Consider the following 15,321-nt stretch of genomic DNA (forward strand, 5'->3'; position numbering starts at 1 on the left):
CAAGTCAGTTAAGAACAAATTCTTAATTACAACGCCGGGCCAATTGTGCACCGCCCTATGGGACTCCTAATCACGGCCGGATGTATACAGCCTGAATTCGAACCAGGGAATGTAGTGATGACTCATGCACTGAGATGCAGTGCCCGAGACCGCTGCATCCTTGTGTGTGTGTTAACTATTTTACTGTACTTGAATGCTTAAAAAGGGTGCAATTTTGATTTACAAATCGGTATCTTCTTTTTTGGCAAGGAAAATATTGGATATCGGTATCGGCCAAAAACGTCATATCGGTGCATCACTACTTGAGGTCGACCAATTATGATTTTTCAACGCTGATACCGATTATTGGAGGACCAAAAATCCCGATACTGATTAAATCGGACGATTTTTTTAAATGTATTTGTAATAATGACAATTACAACAATACTGAATGAACACTTATTTTAACTTAATATATTACATCAATAAAATCAATTTAGCCTAAAATAAATAATGAAACATGTTCAATTTGGTTTAAATAATGCAAAAACAAAGTGTTGGAGAAGAAAGTAAAAGTGCAATATGTGCCATGTAAGAAAGCTAACGTTTAAGTTCCTTGCTCAGAACATGATAACATATGAAAGCTGGTGGTTCCTTTTAACATGAGTCGTCAATATTCCCAGGTAAGAAGTTTTAGGTTGAGGTTATTATAGGACTATTTCTCTCTATACCATTTGTATTTCAAAAACCTTTGACTATTGGATGTTCTCATAGGCCAGTGTAACAGTATAGCTTCTGTCCCACTCCTCGCTCCTACCTGAGCTCGAAAGAGGAAAACATTGATAACAGCCACCCTCGAAGCAGTGTTACCCATGCAGAGCAAGGGGAACTACTCCGAGGCTCAGAGCGAATGAAGTTTGAAACGCTATTAGCGCGCACCCCGCTAACTAGCTAGCCATTTCACATCGGTTACACCAGCCTAATCTCAGGAGTTGATAGGCTTGAAGTGATAAACAGCGGAGCTGCTGGCAAAACGCACGAAAGTGCTGTTTGAATGAATGCTTACGAGCATGCTGGTGCCAACCATCGCTCAGTCAGACTGCTCTATCAAATCTTAGACTTAATTATAACATAATAACACACAGAAATACGAGCCTTAGGTCATTCATATGGTCGAATCCGGAAACTATCATCTCGAAAACAAAACGTTTATTCTTTCAGTGAAATACGGAACCGTTCTGTATTTTATCTAACGGGTGGCATCCATAAGTCTAAATATTCCTGTTACATTGCACAACCTTGAATGTTATGTCATAATTACGTAAAATTCTGGCAAATTAGTTCGCAACAAGCCAGGCAGCCCAAACTGTTGCATATACCCTGACTCTGCGTGCAATGAACGCAAGAGAAGTGACACAATTTCACCTGGTTAATATTGCCTGCTAACCTGGATTTCTTTTAGCTAAATATGCAGGTTTAAAAATATATACTTCTGTGTATTGATTTTAAGAAAGGCATTGATGTTTATGGTTAGGTACAGTCGTGCAACGATTGTGCTTTTTTCACAAATGCGCTTTTCTTAAAACATCCCCCGTTTGGCGAAGTTGCCGGTCTTTGTTAGGAAGAAATAGTCTTCACACAGTTTGCAATGAGCTAGGCGGCCCAAACTGGTGCATTTTCCCTGACTGTTGCAAGAGAAGTGACACAAAGAAATTCATGTTAGCAGCAATATTAACAAAATATGCAGGTTTAAAAATATATACTTGTGTATTGATTTTAAGAAAGGCATATATGTTTATGGTTAGGTACCTTTTTCACAAATGCGCACCGCATCGATTATATGCAACGCAGGACACGCTAGATAAACTAGTAATATCATCAACCATGTGTAGTTAACTAGTGATTATGATTGATTGATTGTTTTTTATAAGATAAGTTTAATGCTAGCTAGCAACTTACCTTGGCTTCTTACTGCATTCGCGTAACAGGCAGGCTCCTCGTGGAGTGCAATGAGAGGCAGGTGGTTAGCGCGTTGGACTAGTTAAGCTGACAAGGTAAAAATCTGTCGTTCTGCCCCTGAACAAGGCAGTTAACCCACCATTCCTAGGCCGTCATTGAAAATAAGAATGTGTTCTTAACTGACTTGCCTAGTTAAATAAAGATGTTAAAATATATATATATATCGGCGTCCAAAAATCCCGATTTACGATTGTTATGAAAACTTGAAATCGACCCCAATTAAATCGCCCATTCCGATGAATGGGTCGACCTCTAATCACTACCGTGCAGGGCTCTGCAGAACTGCTTACGTTGAAGGTCCCGATCTTGCCATATTTTCAGAGTTACACTGACGCAAGTGAAATCCTGTACAGAGAGCCTGTTTGAGAAGGAAAGCCTGAATGTTGATCTGATGAACACCTCGACATCTTAAAATCTAGGATTTGTAAAAAAAAAAAAAAAAAAAACGTCTGCTACAGGGGTGCCAGCCAGACAGATATGGCGATGACAAGAATGCCAGGAATGCTAGGAATACCAAACAAGGCACATTTGTGTCTGTCAGACAAATCATGAACGGCTATGCATCTACAACGCCATGCTGCTAAAAAAAAAACACAAGCATGATGAAGGGAAGAAAATCTCCACAGTTGCTCTCCAAATCTCTGCAGTTTCTTTTGAGTTTTTCCTTCAAAATGCTTAAAACAATAAGATCGCATAAAATATGCTGCTGAAACTATCCAAATTCATACTTGGAATGAAACTCTACACAACACCTAGCCTAAAATGAAACATTGAGCCTAAAAAAATAAATCTGGTCCTCTAATTTATCTGATTGTAAACCATCTCTGATACAATTTGGATAGAGGCTACAGAAAACAAATTGCGCCGACCACAAGCACAAACAAGGCCCAAGTGTGTTTCTCATGCTTGTTCTGCATGCCTACAAGGACAGCACAATAATTATCTTCCGTCAGAAATGTAACAGTTATAAAACCTAAGGCAATGCAACATCACAACAACCAATTAAAGTCTTGAATGAGTCTCTTCCACTTCCCTCATTAATATAATGTATCAAAGTAAAATCAATGAGGAGGACATATTAGAGGAGACGAAACAGGTGAAGTGTGCACTGCACTTTGTAAATAAAGGGGATGATTGGAGTCTGCCTCTTCAGGCCAGCTGACATTAGTGAACTTGTTTACATTCTCCTCAGTAGTGAGCTTTTCATCAATACTGAACATAATATCTAATATGACTCTTATTATCTTTTAATACCAGTTTGTTGACAGGGAGGACCAGATGTTGAATTACAGCTGCAAGGACAAAACCTACGGTTGAGGATGAATAAATAACAAGCACATATTGCAACAAACCACACTAAGATCATATTAGCGCAATTTATTGACTATCCATGGATGGTGTCTCCATGAAAGATGCAAATGGTTACTTTTCGGTTTGTTGATGATGTTGGTTATACAGACGTTTACAATAATAGTTACCTAGCTACTAGGCCTACATAACATTACCTAGCTAGTTTAGCTAAATAGTTTGCAAATACTGCTGTATGGAGCGAACCTTTTTACATAAAGTAAAATCAATTATTAGTTATGATTGTCTAAACGTATTAAACAAGATATAGCTGCAAACATCAATAGCAACTTGACAAATGTAATGCTCGTTGCAGTCTACACCTTCCTCTGGTGTTTGCCTTGTTAGCTTGTATGCTAACTGGGTAAGCTAACTAGCTTACAATATCAATTGCTTGTGGCTGAATTAAAGGATATGTGCGTTTATTTTTAGTTTAAATCGACGAATTAGCATTCACCTCCCATAAATGTGTAAATGCAGCATACTTGAACTGTATAAAGTACATGAAAACATCGGATGCTGCGAAACGAGTGTTGTTTGTTACAATTTTTCACTTTGAATTCTCAAGCAAGCCGCCATCTTGCAAAGGGAAATTTGCAGCCTCGATATAGTACGCTAAAGTGGCTAACATGCTAGATAAACGCAACCCAAAGTTATGCTCTATTTTAAAAACATGTAACTTCTGTGCACACATGAAGAGATAGGCACTCACCTCACATTCAGGGAAAAAGTACCGTGTAAGAAGAAAATGTGTTCTTATTGATCTTAAAGGGCAGATGTTTTTGTAAACCCGCTGTTGACGGACAGTAGACGGGTCGTAGCAGACAGAACGCTGCACCACATTTGTCTGTCGATGTCCTGGCAGGATTGTAGAAATTGTTATATAGAAGAAAAAAATACAGTACTTTCATGATGCACATTTGCATATTTTCTCAGTGCTTACTGTGTGTGTTAAATATGGATTAAAACAGTGATTAGACATTAAGTCAACGTTGTCTAAACTACGCGATTTTAAATATATATTTTTATTTGATATACCAAAGAGGATAATGTTGTGTAACGTTCAAACCATCCCCATAGACGAACTAAAGATCAACTGTGTCTTCCGCCTGACACAAAACATGCTTGTTGATCCTGATTTTTGATTTATCCAAAACATAAATATAAGTAATAATGTTTCCACAGTTTCAATAAATAAATAAAAATACATTTCTTGAATAATACAAATGATCGGTTGGTCGTTTACCTAACCTTACACATGCAACAGAAACGGGAAACTTTCAGATGCCTAACTAACATTATAATTAGAACATTTCTGATTTTCATATCAACTGGATAGTCGTTGACTTATGCCAATTTTTCGATGTTTTTGTAATTAGATATTATATATGGTCGTGAGTTCAAATGTTATGTTGCGTTCCAGAAACAGGAAATGTAGCAAATTAACTTATTTTAGGCGGAACCTTTGATAAATAAGACTGAAAATACGGAATGTTTATAAGAACGGCAAAAAAAATACATGTTTTATTTTTCGTAGTACCTTTGTCTGGATAAAATGCATTTACTATCAGCAGAATTCAGCAAAGTCACGTAAACTGTTTAAATTTGTTATGTAGAGACAAGCAATTCAACTCATCTGAAACAAGCGATTTGTCTGGCGATGTTCGAGCACTCTTCAACTGCCTATCCAGATGATGAATGCATGTTCTTTGTATAAACAATTTTAAGACTCGAGGAACTAAATTCCTCTTAATTTGTGTATCTCAAGGTGGGTTTACAATGGAAAACATTAGTTTTGGTCCTTTGAGCAGCCTATGTATTCCTGAACCAGAATTTGGCTTTACAGGAGACGTTAAATCGCCATTAAGCCCAGGAAGCAGCCTTTCAACTTGCCATGTAACAGCTTTTCATACTTAATGTCAAAATACGGTAGTTACTCACGAAAAAGGGACTTTCGTTTGACTAACTATCGTCATTGACTGCCGTCACGGCCGGTATGTACTTCTAAAAAAGGTCTAAAAAAAAATGTACAAGCAACCAAATAAATTTGGTATTTTCCACCTCTAATGAATCGCTCAGGTCCCAAGAATCCCGGAAAGCATTAACCTTACTGCCATGCATAGTTCGGAAGTCTACAACAACTCAAATGTTTCGGTGCATGTAATTTTGTGTTAATAATTTTTTTTATGTCGTTATGTAGCAATGCTTTAAATGACAACATATAAAGTAATTACTTTTCTCCAAATAATTACCTAGGCAATTACTACAATCAAGGTGTACAGCGTCGAGAAGAGCTTCTAGGCAGCTGTGCGGTGTTGGTAATACCAGCCTCCAGAGTCATTATGCACGATTGCAAGTAAGTTGTCTCTGTCAGCGAAGCTAGCAAGTAAGCAATCTTCTGAATAATTATCATTTTGCAACAGAACATACTGGCCAATCAGCCCCACACATTCCTTTTAAAAACACCTATTGATAGGGCCTACGCCAGTTTGGTGCTTCTTGGTTGTACCAGTAGAAATGATGCCCTTATAATTTATTTTATTTAACTATATAACAAAAATTGATTGCATGCATATAAACTACCCATGTTGTGGTTGGGATCCAGGTTTAGAAAGTAATCAGCTATTTTAAATAATAAGTGCCTGCTTAGTATACATTTGTGGTTAAGTAACCTTGTCAGAACAGTCAACCGATGGTCAATTTATTAGGCCTAACAAATAATGTGATTTTTGTTCCCAACGATGAAATTGGGCAGGAGACTGTATTTGTCTCTGTCCGTTTGTGCGTTAGTACGTACATTAGTTGCACACAATATCTCACACAGCATGGCCTAATTTTGACATAACTTTGATGAGTGAGGCATCTTGCCATTGAGATCTGGCATTTACAAATTTACACAGATTGGCCAGATGGTGGCGCTATAACATGAAATTGAAAATACTGACTTTGAAAAGTCACGCCCCTCACCCCGTTTGACCCAAAGCAGGGGTGGGCAATTCCAGTCCTCGAGGGCCTGATTGGTGTCAGTTTTGCCCCAACCCCAGCTAACACACCTGACTCCAATAATCACCAAATCTTCAGTTTAAAATGCAATTTCAAATCAAACTTTATTCGTCACATGCGCCAAATACAACAGGTGTAGACTCTACCGTGAAATGCTTACTTACAAGCCCTTAACCAACAGTCCAGTTCAAAAATAAGAAAATATTTATCAAGTAGACTAAAATAAAAAGTAACACAATAAGAATAACAATAATGAGGCTATATACAGAGGGCACCGGTACCGAGTCAGTGTGCGGGGGTACAGGCTAGGTGAGGTAATCTGGGGGAGAAGTGTAGGTGGGGTGAAGTGACTAAGCATAGGTAACAAACAAACAGCAAGTAGCAGCAGTGTACAAAAGGGAGGGGATCCATGTAAATTGTCTGGTGGGGATTTTATGAATTGTTCAGCAGTCTTATGGCTTGGGGGTAGAAGCTGTTGAGGAGCCTTTTGGTCCTAGACTTGGTGCTCCGGTACCGCTTGCTGTGCGGTAGCGGAGAAAACAGTCTATAACTTGGGTGACTGGAGTCTCTCTGACAATTTTATGGGCTTTCCTCTGACACCGCTTATTATATAGGTCCTGGATGACAGGTTGCTTGGGCCGTTCGCACTACCCTCTGTAGCGCCTTACGGTCAGATGCTCAGCAGTTGCCAGGTGGTGATGCAACCGGTCAGGATGCTCTCGATGGTGCAGCTGTATAACATTTTGAGGATCTGGGGACCCATGCCAAATCTTTTCAGTCCCCTGAGGGGGAAAAGGTTTTGTCGTGCCCTCTTCACGACTATCTTGGTATGTTTGGATCATGATAGTTCGTTGGTGATGTGGACACTCGACTCTCGACCTGCTCCACTACAGCCCCGTCGATGTTAATGGGGGCCTGTTCGGCCCGCTTTCCACAATAATTAGGCTTCTCCAAGCTCTGATGCTGTTGTTGGTCAATTGTAGCCTGCCAAACTTGCTAACTACCTGGTACTCAGCACTATATTGTCCCTCTCACTCTGACATCAATGCGAATGTAATCGAACATCTAATCAAACGCTTCATGAGAGCCCATGTACTCATGTTGTACAACATTTCTGTAGGCTATGCACTTGCACGAGAAAACAGAGTGATGGCCTCTATTAAAAAAAGGAGGTCCCATAGGAGGTCCCATAGGCTAGGCCTAATATATTTATGTATCTACTTTCCTAATATTACGCACATTGCTTATCTTTACAACAGAAGTATAGCCTACCTGGCTGGCATGAAAATGAACAGTCAGGTAGGGCAAACGCATCCTCCATTCGCTATAAGTGCATAGATTTCATGTATTCTTTTCCGCTGCCCCTGTTTTGAGACAGGTGCATGATAATGATCCATTCTAAATCAAAACAAATTTCGAGACAGGTGCATGATAAGGCGACTCCGGGATGCTGGCCCTCTAGGCAGAGTTGCAAAGAAAAAGCCATATCTCAGACTGGCCAATAAAAATAAAAGATTAAGATGGGCAAAAGAACACAGACACTGGACAGAGCAACTCTGCCTAGGAGGCCAGCATCCCGGAGTCGCCTCTTCACTGTTGATGTTGAGACTGGTGTTTTGCGGGTACTATTTACATTGTCACAACTGAACTGATTGGATCAAACATATTAAGAAGGAAAGAAATTCATCAAATGGACTTTTAACAAGGCACACCTGTTATTGGAAATGCATTCCAGGTGACTACCTCATAAAGCTGGTTGAGAGTGTGCAAAGCTGTCATCAAGACAAAGGGTGGCTACTTCAAAGAATATAAAATATATTTTGTTTTAACACTTTTGGTTAGTATATGATTGCATATGTGTTATTTCATAGTGTTGATGTCTTCACTATTATTCTACAATGTAGAATAATAAAAATATAGAAAAACCCTTGAATGAGTAGGTGTGTCCAAACTTTTGACTGCTGGGGTGTGTACAGTTGAAGTCGGAAGTTTACATACACTTAGGTTGGAGGCATTAAAACTCGTTTTTCAACCACTCCACAAATTTCTTGTTAACAAACTATACTTTTGGCAAGTTGGTTAGGACATCTACTTTGTGCATGACACAATACATTTTTCCAACAATTGTTTACAGACAGATTATTTCACTTATAATTCACTGTATTACAATTCCAGTGGGTCAGAAGTTTCCATACACTAAGTTGACTGTGCCTTTAAACAGCTTGGAAAATTCCAGAAAATGATGTCATGGCTTTAGAAGCTTCTGCTAGGCTAATTGGCATAATTAGAGTCAATTGGCGGTGTACCTGTGGATGTATTTCAAGGCCTACCTTCAAACTCGGTGCCTCTTTGCTTGACATCATGGGAAAATCAAAAGAAATCAGCCAAGACCTCAGAAGACAATTGTAGACCTCCACAAGTCTGGTTCATCCTTGGGAGCAATTTCCAAACGCCTGAAGGTACCACATTCATCTGTACAAACAGTAGTACGCAAGTATAAACACCATGGGACCGCGCGGCCGCCATACCGCTCTGGAAGGAGACGCATTCTGTTTCCTAGAGATGAACGTACTTTTGTGCGAAAAGTGCAAATCAATCCCAGAACAACAGCAAAGGACCTTGTGAAGATGCTGGAGGAAACAGGTACAAAAGTATCTATATCCACAGTAAAACGAGTCCTATATCGACATAACCTTAAAGGCCGCTCAGCAAGGAAGAAGCCACTGCTCCAAAACCGCTATAAAAAAAAGCCAGACTATGGTTTGCAACTGCACATGGGGACAAAGATTGTACTTTTTGGAGAAATGTGGTCTGATAAAACAAAAATATAACTGTTTGTCCATAATGACCATTGTTATGTGTGGAGGAAAAAGTGGGATGCTTGCAAGCCGAAGAACACAATCCCAACTGTGAAGCATGGGGGTGGCAGCTTCATGTTGTGGGGGTGGCAGCATCATGTTGTGAGGTGCTTTGCTGCAGGAGGATCTGGTGCACATCACAAATTAGATAGCATCGTGAGGAAGCCCATCTCCCGCACTGAGCCGCAGTGCAGAATTTCGCTGAGCAAAAATAAAAATATGTAAAGTGTTGGTCCCATGTTTCATGAGCTGAAATAAAAGATCCCAGAAATGTTCCATACTCACATGAAGCTAAATATCTATTACATTTTTTAGGGAGTGTGCAATTGGCATGCTGACTGAAGGAATGTCCCCCAGAGCTGTTGCCAGAGAATTGAATGTTCATTTTTCTACCATAAGCCGCCTCCAACGTTGTTTTAGAGAATTTGAAAGTACGTCCAACCAGCCTCACAACCACAGACCACGTGTAACCACGCCAGCCCAGGACCTCCTCATCTGGCTTCTTCCACTGTGGAATTGTCTAAGACCAACCACCCGGACAGTTTATGAAACTGTGGTTTTTGCACAAGCAAAGAATTTCTGCACAAACTTTCAGAAACCGTCTCCGGGAAGCTCATCTGCATGCTCTTCGTCCTCACCAGAGTATTGACTTGACTGCAGTTTGGCTTCAGTGGGCAAATGCTCACCTTCGATGGCCACTGGCATGCTGGAGAAGTGTGCTCTTCACGGATTAATCCCGGTTTCAACTATACCGAGCAGATGGCAGACAGCATGTATGGTGTTGTGCGGTTTGCTGATGCCCCATGATGGGGTTATGGTATGGGCAGGCATATGCTATGGGTCGAGATGTGTCGCACTGCATGAGGCAAATGGTCACACCAGATACTGCCCCTACCATTTTTTTAATGGAATCTGTGACCAACAGATGCATATCTGTATTCCCTGTCAGGTGAAATCCAGATTAGGGCCTAATGAATGTAGTTCAATTGACTGATTTCCTTATATGAACTGTAACTCAGTAATTGTTGACATGTACATTTTTTAAATAAATTATTAAATAGTTTACCAACCCTGTTTTGTAAGCTTTTAAATGATATCAAACTCACCCGTTTGTCTTTTCCAGGGATGAAGACATGGATGTCTCACGGTACAGTGGGGTATGCAAAATAGGTAAACTTTGAGAACCTCTATCTCCTGCTCCTGATCCTTGCTCGCCCCGGTCTGCTAACTGCTAGCTTGCCGGCCCCGGTCTGCGAACTGCTAGCTTGCCTGCCCCGGTCTGCTAACTGCTAGCCCCTGCTAACTGCTAGCTTGTTTAGCCGCGGTCTGCTAACTGCTAGCTTGTTTAGCCTCGGCCTACTAACTGTTAGCTTGTTAGCATCGGCCTGCTAACTCTCTGAATCGCTGTGTCCCCAGTCAGCCCAACCACTCACTGGACCCATATGTTCACTTGGCTACGCATGCCTCTCTCTAATATCATTATGCCTCGTCCATTACTGTCGTGGTTAGTGATTACTGTCTTATTTCACTGTAGAGCCTCTAGCCCTGCTAAATATGCCTTAACCAACCATGTTGTTCCACCTCCTACATATGCGATGACATCATCTGGTTTAAACGTCTCTAGAGACTATATCTCTCATTACTCAATGCCTAGGTTTACCTCCAATGTACTCACATCCTACCTTACCTTTGTCTGTACACTATGCCTTGAATCTATGCTATCGTGCCCAGAAACCTGCTCCTTTTACTCTGTTCCGAACGTGCTAGTCGGCCAGTTCGTATAGCATTTAGCCGTACCCTTATCCTACTTCTCCTCTGTTCCTCTGGTGATGTAGAGGTTAATCCAGGTCCTGCAGTGCCTAGCCCCACTCCCACTCCCCAGGTGCTCTCATTTGTTGACTTCTGTAACTGTAAAAGCCTTGGTTTCATGCATGTTAACATTAGAAGCCTACTCCGTAAGTTTGTTTTACTCACTGCTTTAGCACACTCTGCCAACCCGGATGTCTTAGCCGTGTCTGAATCCTGGCTTAGAAAAACCACCAAAAACCCTGAAATCTCCATCGCTAACTATAACATTTTCCGCCAAGATAGAACTGCCAAAGGGGGCGGTGTTGCAATCTACTGCAAAGATAGCCTGCAGAGTTCTGTATTACTATCCAAGTCTGTGCCCAAACAATTCGAGCTTCTACTTCTAAAATTAGAAGAAGTATTAGAAGTAAATTCACCTTTCCAGGAACAAGTCTCTCACTGTTGCCACTTGCTATAGACCTCCCTCTGCCCCCAGCTGCGCCCTCCATACCATATGTGAATTGATTCTCCCCCATCTATCTTCTGAGCTCGTGCTACTAGGTGACCTAAACTGGGACACACCCCCGGCCATCCTACAATCTAAGCTTGATGCCCTCAATCTCACACAAATGATCAATGAACATACCAGGTACAACTCCAAATCCGTAAACACGGGCACCCTCATAGATGTCATCCTAACTATCTCGCCCTTCAAATACACCTCTGCTGTTTTAAATCAAGATCTCAGCGATCACTGCCTCATTGCCTGCATCCGTAATGGGTCTGCGACCAAACGACCACCCCTCATCACTGTCAAACGCTCCCTAAAACACTTCTGCGAGCAGGCCTTTCTAATCGACCTGGCCGGGGTATCCTGGAATGACATTGACCTCACCCCATCAGTAGATGATGCCTGGCTATTCCTGGCGATGCCTGGCTAGCCTCCCGGGTGGCGCAGTGGTCTAGGGCACTGCATCGCAGTGCTACCTGCGCCACCAGAGTCTCTGGGTTCGCGCCCAGGCTCTGTCGCAGCCGGCCGCAACCGGGAGGTCCGTGGGGCGACGCACAATTGGCATAGCGTCGTCCGGGTTAGGGAGGGTTTGGCCGGTAGGGATATCCTTGTCTCAGTATGTTAAAATGTATGCACTCTACTGTAAGTCGCTCTGGATAAGAGCGTCTGCTAAATGACTAAAATGTAAATGTAAAATGTATTCTTTAAAAGTGCCTTCCTCGCCATCTTAAATAACCATGCCCCGTTCAAAAAATGTAGAACTAGGAATAGATATAGTCCTTGGTTCACTCCAGACCTGTCTGCCCTTGACCAGCACAAAAACATCCTGTGGCGTTCTGCATTCTCCCCCGTGATATGCAACTTTTCAGGGAAGTTAGGAACAAATATACACAGGCAGTTAGGAAAGCTAAGGCTAGCTTTTTCAAACAGGAATTTGCATCCTGTAGTACTAACTCAAAAAAGTCCATGGAGAATAAGAGCACCTCCTCCCAGCTCCCCACTGCTCTGAGGCTAGGAAACACTGTCACCACCGATAAATCCACTATAATTGAGAATTTCAATAAGCATTTCTCTACGGCTGGCCATTCTTCCTGGCTATCCCTACCCCGGTCAACTGCCCGGCACTCTCCACAGCAACCCGCCAAAGCCCCCACCATTTCTCCTTCACCCAAATCCAGATAGCTGATGTTCTGAAAGAGCTGCAAAATCTGGATCCCTACAAATCAGCCGGGCTAGACAATCTGGACCCTCTCTTTCTAAAATGATCTGCCGAAATTGTTGCAACCCCTATTACTAGCCTGTTCAACCTCTCTTTCGTATCGTCTGGGATTCCCAAAGATTTTCAAAGGGGGTGACACTCTAGACCCAAACTGTTACAGACCTATATCTATCCTACCCTGTCTTTCTAAGGTCTTCGAAAGCCACGTTAACAAACAGATTACCGACCATTTTGAATCCCACAATACCTTCTCCGCTATGCAATCTGGTTTCAGAGCTGGTCATGGGTGCACCTCAGCCACGCTCAAGGTCCTAAACGACATCATAACCGCCATCGATAAGAGACATTACTGCGCAGCCGTATTCATCGACCTGGCCAAGGCTTTCGACTCTGTCAATCACCACATTCTTATTGGCAGACTCGACAGCCTTGGTTTCTCAAATGATTGCCTCGCCTGGTTTACCAACTAATTCTCTGATAAAGTTCAGTGTGTCAAATCGGAGGGCCTGTTGTCACTCCTTTTTTGGGGGTGTCTTGCTAATTGCCTATAATTTCCCCCTTTTGTCTATTCCATTTGCACAACAGCATGTGAAATTTATTGTCAATCAGTGTTGCTTCCTAATTGGACAGTTTGATTTCACAGAAGTGTGATTGACTTGGAGTTACATTGTGTTGTTTAAGTGTTCCCTTTATTTTTTTGAGCAGTGTATATATGTTTTGTCATTCATGTCCAAAAATAAATTTTCTGACCACTTCTTCCATGGGCAAACATGTATGGAAAGTTTTGTTCAAATCAAAAGGGATGCTGTCAAAAAGTTATTTAATTAATATGGTTTACCCAGTCTCTAGAGCCCAGTTTGTGCAGATGTACAGTACCTTAAGAAAATATTCATACCCCTTATTCTTATTTGACATTTTGTTGTGTTACAGCCTGAATTCAAAATGGATTAATGTTTTCTTTCTCATCCATCTACACACACTACCCCATAATGACGAAGTGAAAACATGTTTTTAGACATTTTTGCACATTTATTCCAAATGAAATACAGAAAATCTCATTTACATAAGTATTCACACCTCCGAGTCAATAATTTTGTAGAAGCACCTTTGGCAGCAGTTACAGGTGTGAGTATTTCTGAGTAAGTCTCTTAAGAGCTTTACAAACCAGGATTTTGCTACATTTGCCCATTTATTATTTTCAAAATTCTTCACGCTCTGTTAACATGGTTGTTGATCATTGCTAGACAACCATTTTCAGGTATTGCCATCGATTTTCAAGTAGATTTTAAGTCAAAACTGTAACTTGGTCGCTCAGAAACATTCACGGTCTTGGTAAGCAACTCCAGTGTAGATTTGGCCTTGTGTTTTTTTATCTCCCAGTGTCTGGTGGAAAGTAGACTGAAGCAGGTTTTCCTTTAGGATTTTGCCTGTGCTTAGCTCTTTCCCATTTCTTTTTATCCTAAAAAAACTTCCTAGTCCCTGCTGGATGTCAAGCATACCAATAACATGATGCAGCCACCACCATCCTTGAAAATATGTAGAGTGGTGCTCACTGATGTGCTGTGTTGTATTTGCCCCAAACATAAAGCTTTGTATTCAGGACATAAAGTACATTTCTTTGCCACATGTTTTGCTGTTTTTTTGCAGTGACTTATTGCAAACAGGATGCATGTTTTGGAATATGTTTTATTCTGTACAGGCTTCCTTCTTTTCACTCTGTCATTTAGATTTAGTTAATTTATAAACAATTCTAAAAACCTAATTCCACTTTGACATTATGGGGTATTGTGTATAAGCCGTATCTTTCTTTATCCCAATGCAGTTAAGCCAAAACCACTCCCCGTTATTCAGAGGGCGTTCTACAACGCTTTGAGCGCTCTTCAAGTCCGGAAGTGAATATCACGTAGCGCGAAATTTAAGTAACTGATTAATAACATTTGTCCTTGTATTGCAAGATTGAAAAAATATAATAACATAATGTCGTGGACAGAGCTAGCATTAACGTCCCTTAAAGCTGAAAGACAGATTCAATGGCTGTAGCGTTGTGTATTAGACTGAATGATTAGCTAATAAATATTTGAGAAATTATGAATAATAAGCATATGCTTTTACCTGATAATAGACTACTAATGATAATATAACAACTTAAAATACCGAATACATAGGCAAATGTTACCAAACATGATAATTATAGGCCTGCATTACGGTAGGCAGCTAATTGTTAAATTACACTTTCCATCCATGCGTTACCTTGGAAGGTCACTGTCTCTGCGCTCGTCGCCTGTGAGTGAGACAACGCTAGCTAGCCAATGGGAGCGTAGTAGAACGCCCTTCTGAATAACGGGCCGTGGTTTTGTCTTAATTGTGTTGGGAAAAAGAAAGGCGCGTGTAGGCCAGTGACACAAAATCCCAGGCTGTAACACAATAAAATGTAGAAAAAGTCCAGGGGTGTGAATACTTTCTGAAGCCACTGAAGTAAAGCAAAACGTCTAAAATCAGGCATTAGAAAAAATTATATACCACCCCTGCATATCCTAAGTGAAGCATGCTGTTCCTTTCTCTATTTTTATCTTCTACCTATTGCTCTCTTGTCAGTC

At 41.0% G+C, this 15,321-nt stretch overlaps 1 protein-coding gene across 7 annotated transcripts in view; it reads right to left on the bottom strand.

Annotated features, from left to right (window-relative positions):
• Nucleotides 1-4,204, bottom strand: part of LOC129868313 (nuclear receptor corepressor 1-like) — a 121,391-nt gene extending 117,187 nt beyond the window's left edge. For 6 of the 7 annotated variants that reach the window (XR_008761743.1, XM_055942181.1, XM_055942180.1 and 3 more), the window contains exon 1: nucleotides 4,058-4,203. The gene's annotated coding sequence lies outside the window, so the exon portion shown is untranslated. Of the gene's footprint in view, nucleotides 1-4,057 lie in introns of all 7 variants that reach the window. The other variant, XM_055942183.1, reaches the window with a different exon arrangement.
• Between the last annotated feature and the right edge of the window lie 11,117 nt (nucleotides 4,205-15,321).

This window comes from Salvelinus fontinalis, chromosome 13, assembly GCF_029448725.1.
Source record: "Salvelinus fontinalis isolate EN_2023a chromosome 13, ASM2944872v1, whole genome shotgun sequence".
NCBI lineage: Eukaryota > Metazoa > Chordata > Actinopteri > Salmoniformes > Salmonidae > Salvelinus > Salvelinus fontinalis.